The following is a 15,613-nucleotide window of genomic DNA, read 5'->3' as shown; positions in this document are numbered from 1 at the left end:
GGACTTCCTGTAACTGTGGGACGAATGGAACCACACCAAGGCCTTAGAGTGTTCCTCAGTCTAGTCAAGGGAATAACCATTTGTGGATTCAGTAGATGAGACTGTGATAAGTTCTGGAGATGCACTGATGAAGCAGGTCTGGTCACCCCTCTGGAGTGACACACAGAAAGGTATATGAGATCAGTATCCAAATGTGAGCAAAGGGTTTGGGGATTTATGAACACTGCCTAAAGATTGTGGAGTTAGACATCTCAGATGTGTTTCAAATGACCGCATAGTTTCACACAGGAAAAAATGAACCCATGGAACATATTGCTCCTAAGAAATAGTGCTAGCTAGAAAGATAAGAATTACTTGTAAAAGATCCAAAATATTAAGATTAACTTCAAGTTAATCTAGAGTAGCTACAAGAAAGCCTGATGCTGTTCATTGATTCATGAACGAAAGTATTTGTCGAGCACTGTGATGTGCCCATCACAGTTGTAGGTTCTTTGAAGATCATTTCTGCCTGGATGCATTCTCAAATTTATTGAGTGCCAAATACATGTCACGTTCCATTCTAGTTGCTGGAGATTTAATATTTAATATTACGTCTCTCACCTGGACTACTGCAACAGCTGCCAACCTTGTTCCACCCCTTATAATCTACGTTCCACAAAATAGCCAGAAAGTCTCTTTAAAATGTAAATCAGATAGATCATGCCATTCTTTGTATCCTCTCTCTTTCTGTGGCACCCCACCTCCTACTGACTTCTCGTCTAGCTTCTAACTCGCTGACCTTTCAAATCTCCTACCATTTTGTTTTGCTCCATCCATACTCCACTCCAATCTAGATGAAATACTTGGAAGTTTCTAGAACAGGCAAGCATGTGTCTTAGGACTTTTGCATCTACCGTTCTCTCTACTTGGAACAACCTTACCCTAAATATCCATAGAGGTCACTTTTAAGTTTCATTCAGGCAGTAGATACCCCTCTCTGAGAGACTTTCCCCCACCCGTCTTATCTAAAGGCAATCTTTCCCATCAGTACTCTCTTGTAACATCACTTTTCATTTTCTTTATACCCCATATGCACTTGATGAAATCATCCTTGTTTTTGTTTGCTTGTTTACTAGTTTATCATCGAATATATACTCCATAGTAGCAGGAATCTCGTCCCTTTTGTTCACCACAGTATTCCCAGTGCGTTGGCTAGTGCTGGCAGAGGGAGTACTCAGTAAGTATTTGTTGAATGGATGCAAAATGACTCTACAGGAGTTTTCATTAAGTGATTCTGGAAAGATGCATCTAGGAAGAGACTTCAAACTTCCTGGCAAGCCTTATGGTTAAAGCCAGTGACCTCAGAGTGCAGATAGTTTTGTTCATTCTCAAGAACCAGTGGGACCACATAATGTTTGGACAAAAATCACGAGTCTAATTCTAAACACAACCTCCTCTCCCAATCCTAGTCCTCTCATTGGCACCTCACTTTTCCTTCAGAGTATGGCATAATGATAATTGGCATTTATACTGCATCATTCATTCAATAAATATTAAGCATGCTATTTGCCAGGGGTTTACAAAGATCTTCTCACTCACAGGATCTTATTTAATCCTTCTTGTGAGGATGATCACACAGAAGAAGAAATTGGGGCTCAGTTTATTGCTGAGTGTTTCTATGCCAATAAATAATGGAGCCAGAACCAAACTTTGGTGCTCTGAATGCCAGATGTCTCCTTTCAGCAGGCTGAAGGAGTGTGTCATGTCGGGAAGGGCCAAGAGAAAGCATCCCCTGCAACTGAAAGGAAGTCAGGGCTGGAGTCAGAGGAGCAAGAAACCCAGGGCAGCCTCAGGTAGACATTGTTCCTGCCCTTCCCTGTTGCCAAGAGAGAACCACTTGGGCTCTATCTTTTGAGGTTACCCATGGGGGAGGCTGACATCTTCTGCCTTGTTGCAAAGCCATCAAGGGATGCTGGTGATCAGCCTCCTTTATGTACATAGTTCTCATACTATTCTCCAGAAGCCAGATGTATTTTAATGCCATTTAATTTATTTTAATTTTTTAAATGTTGAAATATGGAATTAAATCATATCATTGCCTGATTGAAGAACAAATAAAACCTGGCAAGCAGTCAAAGTCATCTCTCTGAGACAAGTCTGGGTAGTTCTCTTGTATAATCAACCCTAGGGATGCTCTGGGCCCTCCTATTACAAGGGGGTGCTAGGAGCAGATTCCTCAGACTCCCAGCAGATCTAGCTACTGTCTTCACAGATGTGCTCTCCCCTAATGATTTCCCCTTGAGGTTGATTCCTTTCTTAGTTTCTTTTCAGGGGCAAAAAGGCACTGGCTCAAGAGGATTCTTCCAGTCTCAGTGGGGAGGGAGTACAATTGCTGAGCAGAGTGGTTTTACTAGACTCTCAGCAGAATCTACATGGCTCTAAGCACATCTTTTCTGGGGGCTCTATGAAAGGCAGAAGTGCAGGAGTTGAGATAGGATGTCTGGAACATTTGGGAGCCTAGAGCACTACTAGTCATTCTGAGAATGCCCTAGAATACTGCAGTGGGAGCTGACTGGTGACTGCACATTGAGGAGTGCCAACCTGGGGCCCTTGGGGCACTCTAACCAATTTAGGGCAGCTTACAGGCTGGACAGCGGAGTTGACTGGCCAAGTTGATCTCTAGAGACTCAATGTGATAACAGATACACTAGAGGCTTCAAGTTACAGTTGGAAGTTTCTGAAATGAAAGATACTGTCAGCACTGAAAGTATTCTCAGCAGTAGACAATCTGTATGCTATGAAACAAGACTCACAGAATACAGAATTGTCAGGTCAGGGAAGAGCATAAAAGTCAACACATCCAACACAAATTCTTTTGATGGATAAGGAATCCAAGGCCCAGAGAGCAGAGGTGAGTCTCACCTGTGGTTGTCAGAAGTGATAAGAATTAGAACATAACCTTTTATCACCAATTCGTTGCCTCCTCTGTTACACCATTTTCCTGTTCCTGGTTTGAATTTTGACTCCACCATTGTCTTATTTTTGAAAATAGTATAGATCCCCTTTCTTGACCTTGTTTCACCTGCTTCATGGGTGAGGGAGTATATTCACTCCAGTTTTTCATTGAACACCTACTGTCTTTCAGGCATCATGTGACATAGAGTGGGAGACAGAAAAAGCACTTGCTCCGGGAGGGATGGTAAGCCACATGCAAAAAAAAAAAAAAAAAAAAATGCATTTCAGAAAGTGTAAAGGGCTAATGAAAAACAGATGTCACGTTATTAAAATTCACAGGAGGAAGGGACAGCTTCTCCATAAAGCCTTCCCATCAGGAAGAGGCATTTGAATTGAACACTGAAGAACAAGCAGAAGTCTTAGGGGAAGGTAAACTGTGAACAAATGCACAAAGGCAGAAAGGGCAAGGGAACTGTAAAAAGTGAGGCTAGATATGGAGTGGGGCACCAGCCCATACAGGGCCTTGAATACAAGGAACTGCAAAAAATGGAATGCCCTTCAAAGTTTTTTACGCAGAAAAATGATAAGTTTACAAGGGCATTTTAGGAGGTGAATCTTGTAACTGATTAAAATGAATTGAAAGAGGGAAAGGTTGAAGTTGGGAAGATGGCAGAAAGCTGTTTTTTACAGTATAATGATAGTAACTACTTCGCACAGCCATGATAAGGACTAAATGGGAAAATCAAGGTAAAGCACTTTGCAACAGAGTAGCTGACAGATGGTAAACACACACATATTATTATTATTTTTATACAAGAGGTGATAAAATCTGCACTTGAGTAGTGGTGTTTGAGATGAAGAAGAGGGGCACAGGCTTATAAAATACATCAAGCAATACTTGGGGAACCAGGGAGATGAGTTCAAAGATAAACTTTCAAGTCAGGGTGACTGGAAGTTTGTTGGTGCCATCAAGAGAAAGTGGGAAGTCAGGAGGAGAAGCTGCTAAGGACAAAGATGATGTCAGGTTAGTAAAAATTCAGGAGGAGTTAACAGGACATCTTGTTGGAGATATTTCCAGCCATGTGGAAATCAAGACAAGAAACAAGACATCCGGCTTGGAGAGCTAGAGTCACAGACTCTGGGAACTATCCACACTGCAGTGACAGCACAAACCATTCAGGGAGACTGCCAAGGGATAATGGAGAAAGGAAAAATTGGGAGAGAGGAGAGAATCTTGGAGTGGAAGTGGAAGAGGGGCCATGTAGAGGTAGTGAGACTTACAGAGCTCTGTGTGAAAGAAGTCAAAAGAGGAAAGACTTAAGGAGCTAATTGTCAATATTATCTGATGCAGGGAGGGAGAGAGACAGAGAAAGAAAGAGGGAGGACAGCAGGCAGCTATTTGGAATAAGTCATTATATTTTGGGGAATGAGAAGTCTTTGGTGGATGAGCGTTGGGGAGAAGGTGGAGAAAAGTGGCAAGTGAGTGGATGAATGATGAGAAAATAGGGACAAATGATCAAAATTTCAAGAGTTTGTTGAAGGCATGACGGGGAAAGAGTATAATGGGGAAAAGGAATTAGAGAAGTGATACTCTTTTTAAGACAGGGTTTGTGGAGGGAGAGGATTCTGTGTTGAAGGAGAAAGACACTTCAGATAAGAGGTGGAACTGGGGCAGTTTGCCAAAGTAGGGCAAGGGTGAGCTCTCGGGCACTGCAGGAAATGAAGCATTTTGTTTTTCTTTGTTTGTTTGTTTTTTACTCTAAGATTAGTGACAGGGAAGGATGAGGAACCCAGTGGATAAATCAGGGTGCAAAGGAAGAATGCTGACCAAGCTCACACTGTTTGGTTTCATTCTTTTGGACTTTGAGGTCCTCTCCTGTTGAGTGATTTGGAAATTATCACATGGAAGCCATGGCAGGAGCACAGCTTCTGGTCCCACTTCCAGATCTAGTCCCGACATGACCCAGCATTCCTGAACACAACTAGGAAAGCCCTATTTGTCATTCCAAATATCGAGGCAGTAAATGCTATTTGGTCTGTTCCAAATGATATATAGATGAAACAGAGCTGTTTTCTTCTTACTAGATGTGATTCTGTATGCCATATCCAAGTACCCTGGATTCTAGAATTAGCTTTTATTCACTCACGATATTATTTTTAAATACCCATGTACATACACATGTGAGTCTCCTACCTAGATGTCTTGCTCTATAGTCTCCATGGACCTAAATTCTTACCCTTCCAGGCTCCTTCTTCAGGCCTGTCTCAGCCTTCACAGATCTCTCCATCTCAAATCTTTGAGAGTTTGCTTTGCTCTGCAGTTCAGTTGGTCAGGAAATATATCTTACACTCTGTGGAGCCCTTTCTCTTTACCCCTAAGGCATCTGCCCTGTGTTGAGTTTAGAGGGCCCATTCAAAACACTAATGAACAACCAAACATAAACCAATCTCATTAGAGAAAATTAGTGAAACGCTTTCCTAGAAGGGTATCTCTGGTTTGTGTGGAGTCCTAATTAGGGAAAAGAGGTCAGGCTGGCAGGACCAGGGGAAAGCAAAAAGAGAAAGCAGATAAGCTGTAAGTCTGCCTTTTTTCATGGTCCAGGACACATAGCCCTTCTGTGCAAATAACTCACAATCTTCCTGTACCCAGCTATCACCAGACCATCGGCTGATAGAAAAGTGCAAGTTAACTCACTGCAACCTTGGCATTATCAGTACTGCACATAGCTCTCTCCAGCACAAGCCCCATCCTATAAGTCCCCAGCAAGCCTTTGTCTCCTTGCAGTCAGCTCTTTCGTTTCTTGCTGACCTGCCTGTTGCTTCCTTGCAATCTATCTTCATACTTTCTCTAATAAATCTGACTTTTATTTTTTAACCTACAACTGTCTTGGTAAATTCTTTTTACCTCCCATGTGACACTGCCCCAAGTGGTCGCTACCCGTGACAGTCTGTACATTGAAACAGAAAGAGGAAACCCCTGCCCTCACCTTCATAGGCTGCCAGGACCATACACCTGGGTTTCTATACAGTTCCCCTTTACCTCCCTCTCTCTCCTACGTTCCAGTTTCAGTACACTATCTAAAATGCAATTCTGACCTTTCAAATCAGTAGTCAACATTTTCCTAACCCTGCATTGGAAACTCAGTGGAAATTCTTAGCATGGAGTACAAGCCCTTCAAGGTTTGACCCCTATGCCTTCTCCAGACTTAACTCCCCTGCATTTTAATCTCTGTCTTCAGTCATTTGGAAGAGCTCTTATCTATGTTAGGTCTTTACATACTAATCCCTTCACTCATAACACTTTCTCCCTCCACTTTCCTCTCCTCTTTTCTTCCTCTCCTCTTTTCTTTCACCAAAGCTAACTCCTACCCATCCTCCCTTTCTGGGTTTAGCTGTCCCTACAAGTCCTCATTAAGCCCCTAGGAAGAGGTGCTCCTCCTATATGCTTCCATTATCATGGGGTTTACCCTCTACTGGGAGAAATCACTTTATACAGTAATTGTCCATTCACTAGCTGGTCACCCTTGCTGGAATGTGTGTTTATGAGGAAAGAGGCCATTCTATTTTATTTGCCTCTCTACTTAGCACATGCCTGGCAGAGTAGGTGGCTGTTGAATATTTATTGAATAAATGGCTAGCTGAGTGAATAAACGAATGCTTTTTCTTTTGGAGTCCAGTGTTTTTCTGAGCCTCATCACATATTTGAATCTCTTAGGCAAAGCAACCAAGCTTAAGTGAAGGGGGTTATTCCTTTTTTTAAATTATTTTTTTGGGATAGATTCTCGCTCTGTCACTCAGGCTAGAGTGTAGTGGCACGATCTCGGCTCACTGCAACCTCCGCCTCCTGGGTTTAAGCAATTCTCCTGCTTCAGCCTCCCGAGTAACTGGGATTACAGGTGCCTGCCACCATGCCCAGGTGATTTTTGTATTTTTAGTAGAGACAGGGTTTCACCATGTTGGCCAGGCTGGTCTTGAACTCCTGAACTAGTGATCCACCTGCCTCGGCCTCCCTAAGTGCTGGGATTACAGGCGTGAGCCACCGCGCCTGGCCTATTCCTTTCTTTTTATCTAATCTCAATAGTTTGAAAAGAAATCCAGATGTGTGATACATTTCCCAAATCCTGATCATGGGCAATGACTGAAGCATGAAGGCTGGGGAACATGCCCACTAACAGTGCCCATAAACAATACCAACAACTGTGCCCAGAGAATGCAAAAGGAACCACCCTGCACAGGCACAGGGCAGGGCTGGGGGAAGAGGACAACCTATCAACTTTAGGGTCCCATCCCTTGGAGGAGCACAGGGCATGGGAATAGTTTTAACAGGGTCAGTTCAGTAACCATATTCTCCCTTCTCCCACCAGGACGCTGTAGGTGGCAGTGTAAAGGAGAGCTCAGAAGAGCAGGAACAGAGAAGGAAAGAATGTAATTGTTCCTCTAATACCACTCACTCAACCAACGTTTACTGGGTACCTATCCTATGCCAGGCACAGTGCTAGGCCTTGGGGACACAGTTTCCTCCCTTTGTGGAGTCTATTGTCTAGAGGTGTGCCTGGCATTACTTAATCACATACATAAATTTAATGTGCATCTTTAATATACTTCAAAAATATGACTTCAGATTATGAGTGTTTATGAGGAAAGGGTCCATTCTATTTCATTTGCCTCTGGACTTAGCACATGCCTGACAGAGTAGGTGGCTGTTGAACACTTATTGAATAAATGGCCAACTGAATGAATAAACAAATACTTTTCTTTTGGAATCCAATGGACTCCATGGCCAAATATGGCTTGGCTGTGTCCCCATCCAAATCTCATCTTGAATTGTAGTTCCTATAACCCCTACGTGTCTTGGGAGGAAGCCAGGGAGGTAATTGAATCATGGGGGCAGTTACCCCCATGCGGCTGTTCTTATGATAGTGAGTTCTCACAAGATCTGATGGTTTAACAAGGGGCTTTTCCCCCTTTCTTCGGCACTTCTCTTTGCTGCCACCGTGTGAAGAAGGACATGTTTTCTTCGCCTTCCACCATGATTGTAAATTTCCTGAGGCCTCCCCAGCCCTGTGGAACTGTGAGTCCATTAAACCTCTTTCCTTTGTAAAGTACTTGGGTATGTCTTTATTACCAGTGTGAGAACGGACTAATACAGATGTATAATAAGCAGGGATCTGGCCTAGTCAGGGAGGATATGAAAGGCTTCCTTGAGGAAGTAACTAGTGAGCTGAGAGCGAAGCTTGAGTAGGAGTACTTTAGGAGTATGTTGGGAGAAAAATAAAGGATTCCAAGTGGAGGAAACTGCATGAATGGCCTTCCCTTCTCCATCAAGTTAAAGAAAGAACCACTTCAACCAAGTTCAGTTCTATAGGCCTTATCTGCTTCTTCTCAACCCAGTATCTACATTTTATTTAAAGAAAAAGGAGGCTACAAAGTGGACTTGTATGAGGGGACTGCTGCTGGGCATTGTAAATTGCAGTGAGGGGCTGGGGGATCAGTCAACATCTAGTTACCCTAAGTTCTGACCATCAGCCATTCTCCTTTGGAGACCTGCAATGCATGAAGGGGCAGGTTCCTCTCAAACTTGAATCCAGCCAGTGAGGCCAGCAAAAAGAAGCCCCGGCAGGAGGCCAAGAGCCCAAAAAGGGTGAACTGATCCCCCTATTTCAGGAAGAGCATGGCGCAGCAGCTATATTTGAAAATCGAGGTAAACAAGAGCTCAGCTCAAGTGGATGGGGCACGACAGCTGTGGAAGATTAATCACACGCCGCTGCAAGTCACCGGGTCGCCAGGGGCCGAGGAGGCTTCCCTTTTGGTGCCCCACCAGAAGGCCGGATGTGTTCCTATCACGTACCCACATTCCACCCTCCTCAACTCCCTCCTCCCCCCACCCCCTTCGGGTGTTTCTTGACCACCCAGGAGCTTGGCGGCGCCTGCTGCAGTCTGCGTTTCTGATAAATTGAAACCAATTTCAATTCTTCTGCCCGGGAGACCTAACCGCCGAATGCGTTCAGAGGTTTGTTTATTAATCGCCAGGAAAGGAGAGAGAGAAGAGAGAGAAAGGGGAAAGGAGGAGAGAAGAGAAGAGAAGGGTGCGGGTGGGGGCGAGGAGAGAGAGAGAGAAACAAGCTGCAATGAGCAGGTAAATTTATGGTACTGCATTAAAGGCATTTCTTCTATTTAACCCCACCCCGCAACCACCACCACTACCACACGGTTAAACATAAAACACAATGAATTAAGACGAAAAACTGCTTTTTCCCCCGGAGCAAATTGCTTTCATCATCTCTCCCAGTGGCTCGGGTCCTCTGGGCAGGTCAGCCAGGGCCTGCAGGAGCAGCAGCGCTAGGCTCTGAATGAGGGCTTTGGCTGTGTGTGTGTGTGTGTGTGTGTGTGTGAGAGAGAGAGAGAGCGCGCGTGTGTGTGTGTGCGCGCGCGTGTGTGTTGGGGGATCAGGGGAGGGTTAGTTATATATTTCGAGTCTTTCCACCGAGCCCCAGACCACGCAGACCACCAGGGGCTGGAGAGTGCAGGACTTGAGAAACCCTCCTTCTTCCCCGCCCCCTTGGCCCCAGCGGTCGGTGCGCTGGGGCTGCAGCTCCCGACCCGCCGCGGTGGAGTCCCGAGATTGGGGTGAGCGCGTGCGTGCGTATGTGCACGCGGGCGCGTGCGGAGTGGATAACCAGCTTCCCTGCTAGCCCCCAAACCCGGCGGACACTCACAGCACCAGAAGCACAACACGCCCTGGCCCAGGCGGCACACATATGCCCACATGCATCCAGCACACAACACAGCAGTCAGTCTCCCCAAACAGCACCCGCTACCAACCCAACATGCTCACGATCCAACTGTACTCGTTTGCCCAGGCATCTATCTCTCTCTGCCCCTCCCCACCCGGCGGCACCCTCCCGTAGACACCCACTCTGCCAGATCTGCCCCCCCCAACACCGCATACACAATGTACACTTTTGGGCACCCTCCCCCCACTTCTCTTGGCACTAAATCCACAGGAAGGGGGTTCATATGAATGATCTTGAGAAATAACTTAACCCCGTTATTCACAATCAGGGATCCTCTTAGGGGCATCCCAAACCCCCCAACCTCTACCTCCCATGGTTCGGCTGCCCGCTAAGGGGGAAGAGCAGGAGGCTCACCCCATTACTCACCGTTTCCTCTCGGCCTCCCGAGCGGAGTGGGCAAGTGAGGGGGGTGAGGAAGGTACGCGGTGCCCCTGCCACCGGGCGCCTCACCGGCCGCAGCGGCTCATCGCCCCCGCGGGCTGCCCGCCGGCCGCAGCCGCGTCCGGGGCATGTCAGTCCGCCGCTGCCCGCCCGCCGGGGTTCGTGGGCTCGCAGCTGTCAAGGAGCTGCCGGGCAGCGCATCTGGAGCGCGGGGTCTAGGCGGGCGGGTGTCTGGGGCCAGGGCGAGGGGCCCCGGGAGGGGTCCTTCCGCGCGGATTTCAGAAAGAGGGAAACCCCTACCCAGAGCGGGGGCTGGAATCTACGCCCGGGAGAGGCCCGGAGTCCCGGCCGCGGGCGGCGGGGGATTCCTGCCGGGAGGGGCAGGAAGGGGAGCAGCCCGGCGCGCCCTGGCGGCTCCGAGGGACCCGGGCTCGGGCTTGCGGTCGCGTCGCCTGGGCTTTCCCGGGGCTGGGAGCGCGCCGGCTCTCCGCCTTGCACGCTGTCACCGCGGGAGACGTCTCGGCCTCGCCGAGCGCAGAGGGGACGCGCGGAGAGGCTGGTTTCTGGGCGAGCGGAGAGCTTTGCCCATTAAGCTGCCGCAAGAAGCCAAATCAAAAAGCCAATCTCCAAGCCTCCAAACGGAACGTCACCCTATCAGCTGGGAGAGAGCGCCGCACCGAATGACAAGCCGTGCATATTTATGTTCACGCGCCGAGGGGAGACTCTCAGAACGCTCCTCTACCGGCAACGAGGAAGTCGAGCCCGCATCCCGCAACCCTTATCCAGAGCCCCCGAGGGCCGAATTCAGATCGACCCCCTGCCCAGCGTCCACCCACCCCAGTCGTTGGAGCCTGGTGCCCGCGCCTCCCGGCCGGCAGCACATCAAAACGGCGGCGCGTCCTGACCTGGATTCCGCCGAGTTGGGAGCTCCAGGCAGCAGGCGGGCGCGCGGCACCGGCTTTCCCCTTGTCCTCGGGAGACGGTGCCTGCAATTCCGAAATTAAGTCTCCACCAAACACATCTGTGGTTTTTAAATATAGCAGGGAACTATTACCCAGGCAGGGTCCACCCAGGCCTAGGGGAGGAGTTGAGGGGGATGGAGGTTGGCAGTAGAGGGAAAAGAAAACTCCTTTTTTCCCCCTCTTTTTTCTTCTCGTCGTGGTGCACAACCCAGCCTGTCATTTTCTCAACCCAAGTCAAACAACAGCTTGTGAGAGACGCTTGGGTGAGCTCTGGTATGTTGGCTTTTCGGGTTTTTAAAGCTAAAAATAAGAGGGGGCTGCCTCCCAAATTGCTGCTTACTCTGGGCCTGGAGGCTGGAAGAGAGCTGGTCCTTTGATGCAGCAGCGGGACTAGGGCTTGGGGCTTGGCTCAGGCGAAGTGTACACACGTAGCCTTAAATCAGATGCCTGTAATTTCTGCTATATTTGTCAGGCTTGGTCCTAGAGGCATGCGGGGTGGGCAAGCCACTCCTAAGAATGGGGTTTCAAGCCCTTAGCTTATCGGTGGCATTAGGCAAATCTAAAATGAGCCTCGTGGCTGGCCCTTTGTAGCCACGCCAGTGCAGAAAAGTCAGAATGTAAGGGCAGGAAGTTGTTCTCTCAGGCCTCTCTGCTGCCTGAAGCTAAGTGTGAGGGACCGACAAATGATAATAATACTTACCAAATATCAGCATCTTTTAAGGGCCAGGAGTGGTGCTAGTGAATTTGATTGTATTATCTCACGCCATCCTACTAAGACTCTGTGAGCTAGGTACAATTACCAACTCCATTTTTCTGTTGAGGAAATTGAGCCTTAGGTTAAATAACCATCCCAAGGCCATGTGCAGCAGAACCAAGGGTTGAAATAAAATGCAACCAACTGGAGTTGTGCGAGTTGTGCTGACACCTCAACAGTGTGTGTGACTCCTGAGATCCCTGGCTCCCCTGCCCAGCTGCTCTGGAGCAAGGCTTGGTTCAAAGAGATTAAGTGGGGTATAGAGACTAGGGAATCTCTAAGCCTGAGATGGCAGGAGATTTTTGCTGGTCCTTTGACTCAATGTTCCTTTAGCAAGCTGTGTGGTGGTTTCTGGCCTGAGTCCCGAGTCATAGTCCTGGATGTGCTCAGTAGGAGAACCTTTATGGGTCTTGAATTTCATTTAAAGTTAGGGCTGGGACTGACTTTGAAAGTTTTCAATAGCTTCTAAAGCTGTGGGATCTCGGGATATGTCAATTACTGGGACTTACCTTGTGTCTGTTCCCATGGAGAGTCACAATGCTGAGTCTACACAATGAGAGTCTACAGTAGAGACAAAGAGATGGCTAGTGGGCATATAAATTGATACAGTTTTTAGGGAGGGCAATTTTGAAAGATACATCAAATTCCTTAAAAATGTGAATGCCTGTGACCCAGTAATTTTACTGGAAGAAAATTATTCTATGGCAATCATTAAGGATATGCTCAAATATTTAGTTACAAGGATATTCATGGTAGTGTTTATAAGAGTGAAAAATTGGAAACTGGAAACATCTTTTTGTTGTTGTTGTTGTTGTTGTTGAGATGGAGTCTTGCTCTGTTGCCCAGGCTGGAGCGCAAGGGTAGGATCTCAGCTCACTGCAACCTCTGCCTCTTGGGTTCAAGCAATTCTCCTGCTTCAGCCTCCTGAGTAGCTAGGATTACAAGCACGTGCCACCATACCCGGCTAATTTTTGTATTTTTAGTAGAGATGGGGTTTCACCATGTTGGCCAGGCTGGTCTTGAACTCCTGACCTCAAGTGATCCGCCCGCCTCAGCCTCCCAAAGTGCTGGGATTACAGGTGTGAGCCACCGCGCCCAGCCTAAATTGGAAACATCTTAATTTTCCAACACAGCAAATTGGTGAAGTAAACATGTTTTGTTGACATAATGCTGTATTCTACCACTGTAAAAATACCGATGCAGCATTCTGTGTACTGGCATGGAAAGGTTTTTATAATATATCGTGGACAGAGAGGAAAAAAAAAACCCAGAACACAGCATGTGCAGGGGCGGCGGAGTGGGGATGAATGCCCTGGCAGCAGAAAAATACCAAAATGGTACTGGTTATCTCTTGGTGGTGGGATTTCTGGTGATGTTTTTTCTCTTTAGATCAATCAACTTTATTGAGGCATAATTTACATACAACAACTCACCTTTTTTGTGATATATGCTTTATGAAGGCATCAAAAGCAAGGTCTAGCACACAGGCTAAATGACTGTCTCAGTAGTGAGGAACATGAATAATATTTCAAGATACCTGCAAAAACTAACTGATGATATTAAAATATCTAACATTTCTAATGGAGATAAAGTTACAGGTATCCAAACATCACTGCTACTACTAAAAACTCACCTGTTTTAAGTATATAGTTTGATGAGTTTTTATACAAGTACATACATGTAGAGCAACAACCTCAATCAAGATATAGAACATTTTCATCTCACCCAAAAGTTCTTTCAGTCCCCTTTATACTCATCTGCTCTTCCCACAGGCAACTATTGATCTGCTGTCACTATGGTTAGTTTTACTTGTGTCAGAATTTTATTTGTTTGCTTGTTAATATCTATTTGTATCTTTTCAGTGAACATTACCTATTCACTAAAACTGAACCAGCAACAACAACAGAATTGGTCATGCCATTGTTTTATAACTACCAAACAGAACAGACAGGAGCCTTGTCTTCCTCTTGTCACCTGTCACAGGGCAATGCTGGGGGGAGGAAGGCAAGAGGTGCCAAAGCATGTTCAACCAATGCTATCGGCAGAGCTGACTTGCATGGGTTCCGCTGAGTTCTAGGTAGACTGAAATAGCAAAGCCCAACTCTGCATTCTGGGCCTCAGTGTCCTCATCAGTAAAATGGGAATAATAATAATTAATTAATAATAATAATGCCCACCTCATGAGGTTGTGAAAATTCAGTGAGTACAGACCAATCCCCAAATATATATCAATTCTCCTTCTCCCCTACTTTTTTCTCCTCCAACCCCGCTTCTCTCTCATCTTAAGTTCTACAGCCAACTTTCATGTGGCCTATGAAGTCTCAGACTGCTTTTTTTTTTTTTTTTTTTTTTTTTTTTTTTTTGAGACGGACTCTCGCTCTGTAGCCTGGGCTGGAGTGCAGTGGCCGGATCTCAGCTCACTGCAAGCTCCGCCTCCCGGGTTTACGCCATTCTCCTGCCGCAGCCTCCCGAGTAACTGGGACTACAGGCGCCCGCCACATCGCCCGGCTAGTGTTTTTGTATTTTTTTAGTAGAGACGGGGTTTCACCGTGTTAGCCAGGATGGTCTCGATCTCCTGACCTCGTAATCCGCCCGTCTCGGCCTCCCAAAGTGCTGGGATTACAGGCTTGAGCCACGGCGCCCGGCCCAGACTGCTTTTAATTCTGGACATTCTCACTTGTTTTTTTTTTCTCCCCACTAGATGCATACAGGGTTGGAAAACATTAAATGTAATGACACCATACTTCCACTTTTGCCATTGCTATTTATATCTGGTTGTACTGGAACCCAAAGAGATGTTCACGAGAAAGCTGGAAAGCAAGCTATTTATCATCAGCATTGGGAGTAAAGAGCCACAAACCTCCTTTGCAAGTCAGGAGGAAACTTAGGACCCAAGAAGCTACAGGAATCAACCCAGTCACAGAGCTTGGTAAGAACTAGACAGACTCTTTTAAAAACAGACTGAATTGTGTCTCCCAAAACTTGATGTTGAAGCCCTAACCCTTAGTACCCAGAATGTGCCTGGGTTTTGAGATAGGGTCTTTAAAGAGGTAATAAAATTAAAACAGTGCCATCAGGGTGGGCCCTAATCCACTATGATTGCTATCCTTATAAGAAGAGGAGATTAGGACACAGACAGACAGAAGGACAACCTTGTGAGGACACAGCGAGAAGACCGCCATCTGCAAGCCAAGGAGAGAGAAATCAAATGTGGTGACACCTTGATGTGGGAGTTCTAGCCTCCAGAACTGTGAGAAAATAATTTCTGTTATTTAAGCCACTCAGTCTTTGGTGTTTTGTCATAGTAGCCCTAATTCTGTGAGTCCTTGTCAGAGAATACCCTTTCTCCAGAGGCTGAGCAGCAAGTAATAGGGCAGATGGGATGAATAGTGGGAAGGGACCACATGGCTTCTTGGTGAGGCCCCAGTATTTATCATTATGCTGCAGAACTCCACAAGTTAGTGCCTCTCTAAAAGTGGGGCCTCAGGCACTTCACAAGCAGCAGACCTGCCAGTCCTGGCCACCAGTGGCACTGCATCCCGCACAAGCCATAGTGTCTCTTCTCACAAGCAACCTAGGTGCCAGCATTCCGCAGCACTTGGAGTATACAATCTGATAGCAGTTGAGAAACAAGAGCAGTCAAGCTGAAGCTAAAGGTAAGTTCTGGAACAACTCTGTGGGGAAGATGGAAGTTTAGTAAGCCCTGTCTGATAATAGGGTATTTAGTGAGACATAATTCTTTCCTATGAGTTATATTATTTTTAATCTCGTTATATCTTGTATTTCAA

At 46.6% G+C, this 15,613-nt stretch overlaps 1 protein-coding gene across 4 annotated transcripts in view; it reads right to left on the bottom strand.

Moving 5' to 3' along the window:
- The window catches only part of SLC8A3 (solute carrier family 8 member A3), a 142,981-nt gene extending 132,198 nt beyond the window's left edge, over nucleotides 1–10,783 (bottom strand). For 3 of the 4 annotated variants that reach the window (XM_023230233.1, XM_023230225.1, XM_023230247.1), the window contains exon 1: nucleotides 10,095–10,783. The gene's annotated coding sequence lies outside the window, so the exon portion shown is untranslated. The remainder of the gene's footprint in view (nucleotides 1–10,094) is intronic. The other variant, XM_023230240.2, reaches the window with a different exon arrangement.
- Between the last annotated feature and the right edge of the window lie 4,830 nt (nucleotides 10,784–15,613).

The sequence above is a fragment of the Piliocolobus tephrosceles genome, chromosome 6, assembly GCF_002776525.5.
Source record: "Piliocolobus tephrosceles isolate RC106 chromosome 6, ASM277652v3, whole genome shotgun sequence".
NCBI classification, from domain to species: domain Eukaryota; kingdom Metazoa; phylum Chordata; class Mammalia; order Primates; family Cercopithecidae; genus Piliocolobus; species Piliocolobus tephrosceles.
The sequence above is the reverse complement of the archived record's forward strand: the minus strand, read 5'-3'. Positions and strand labels throughout refer to the sequence as shown.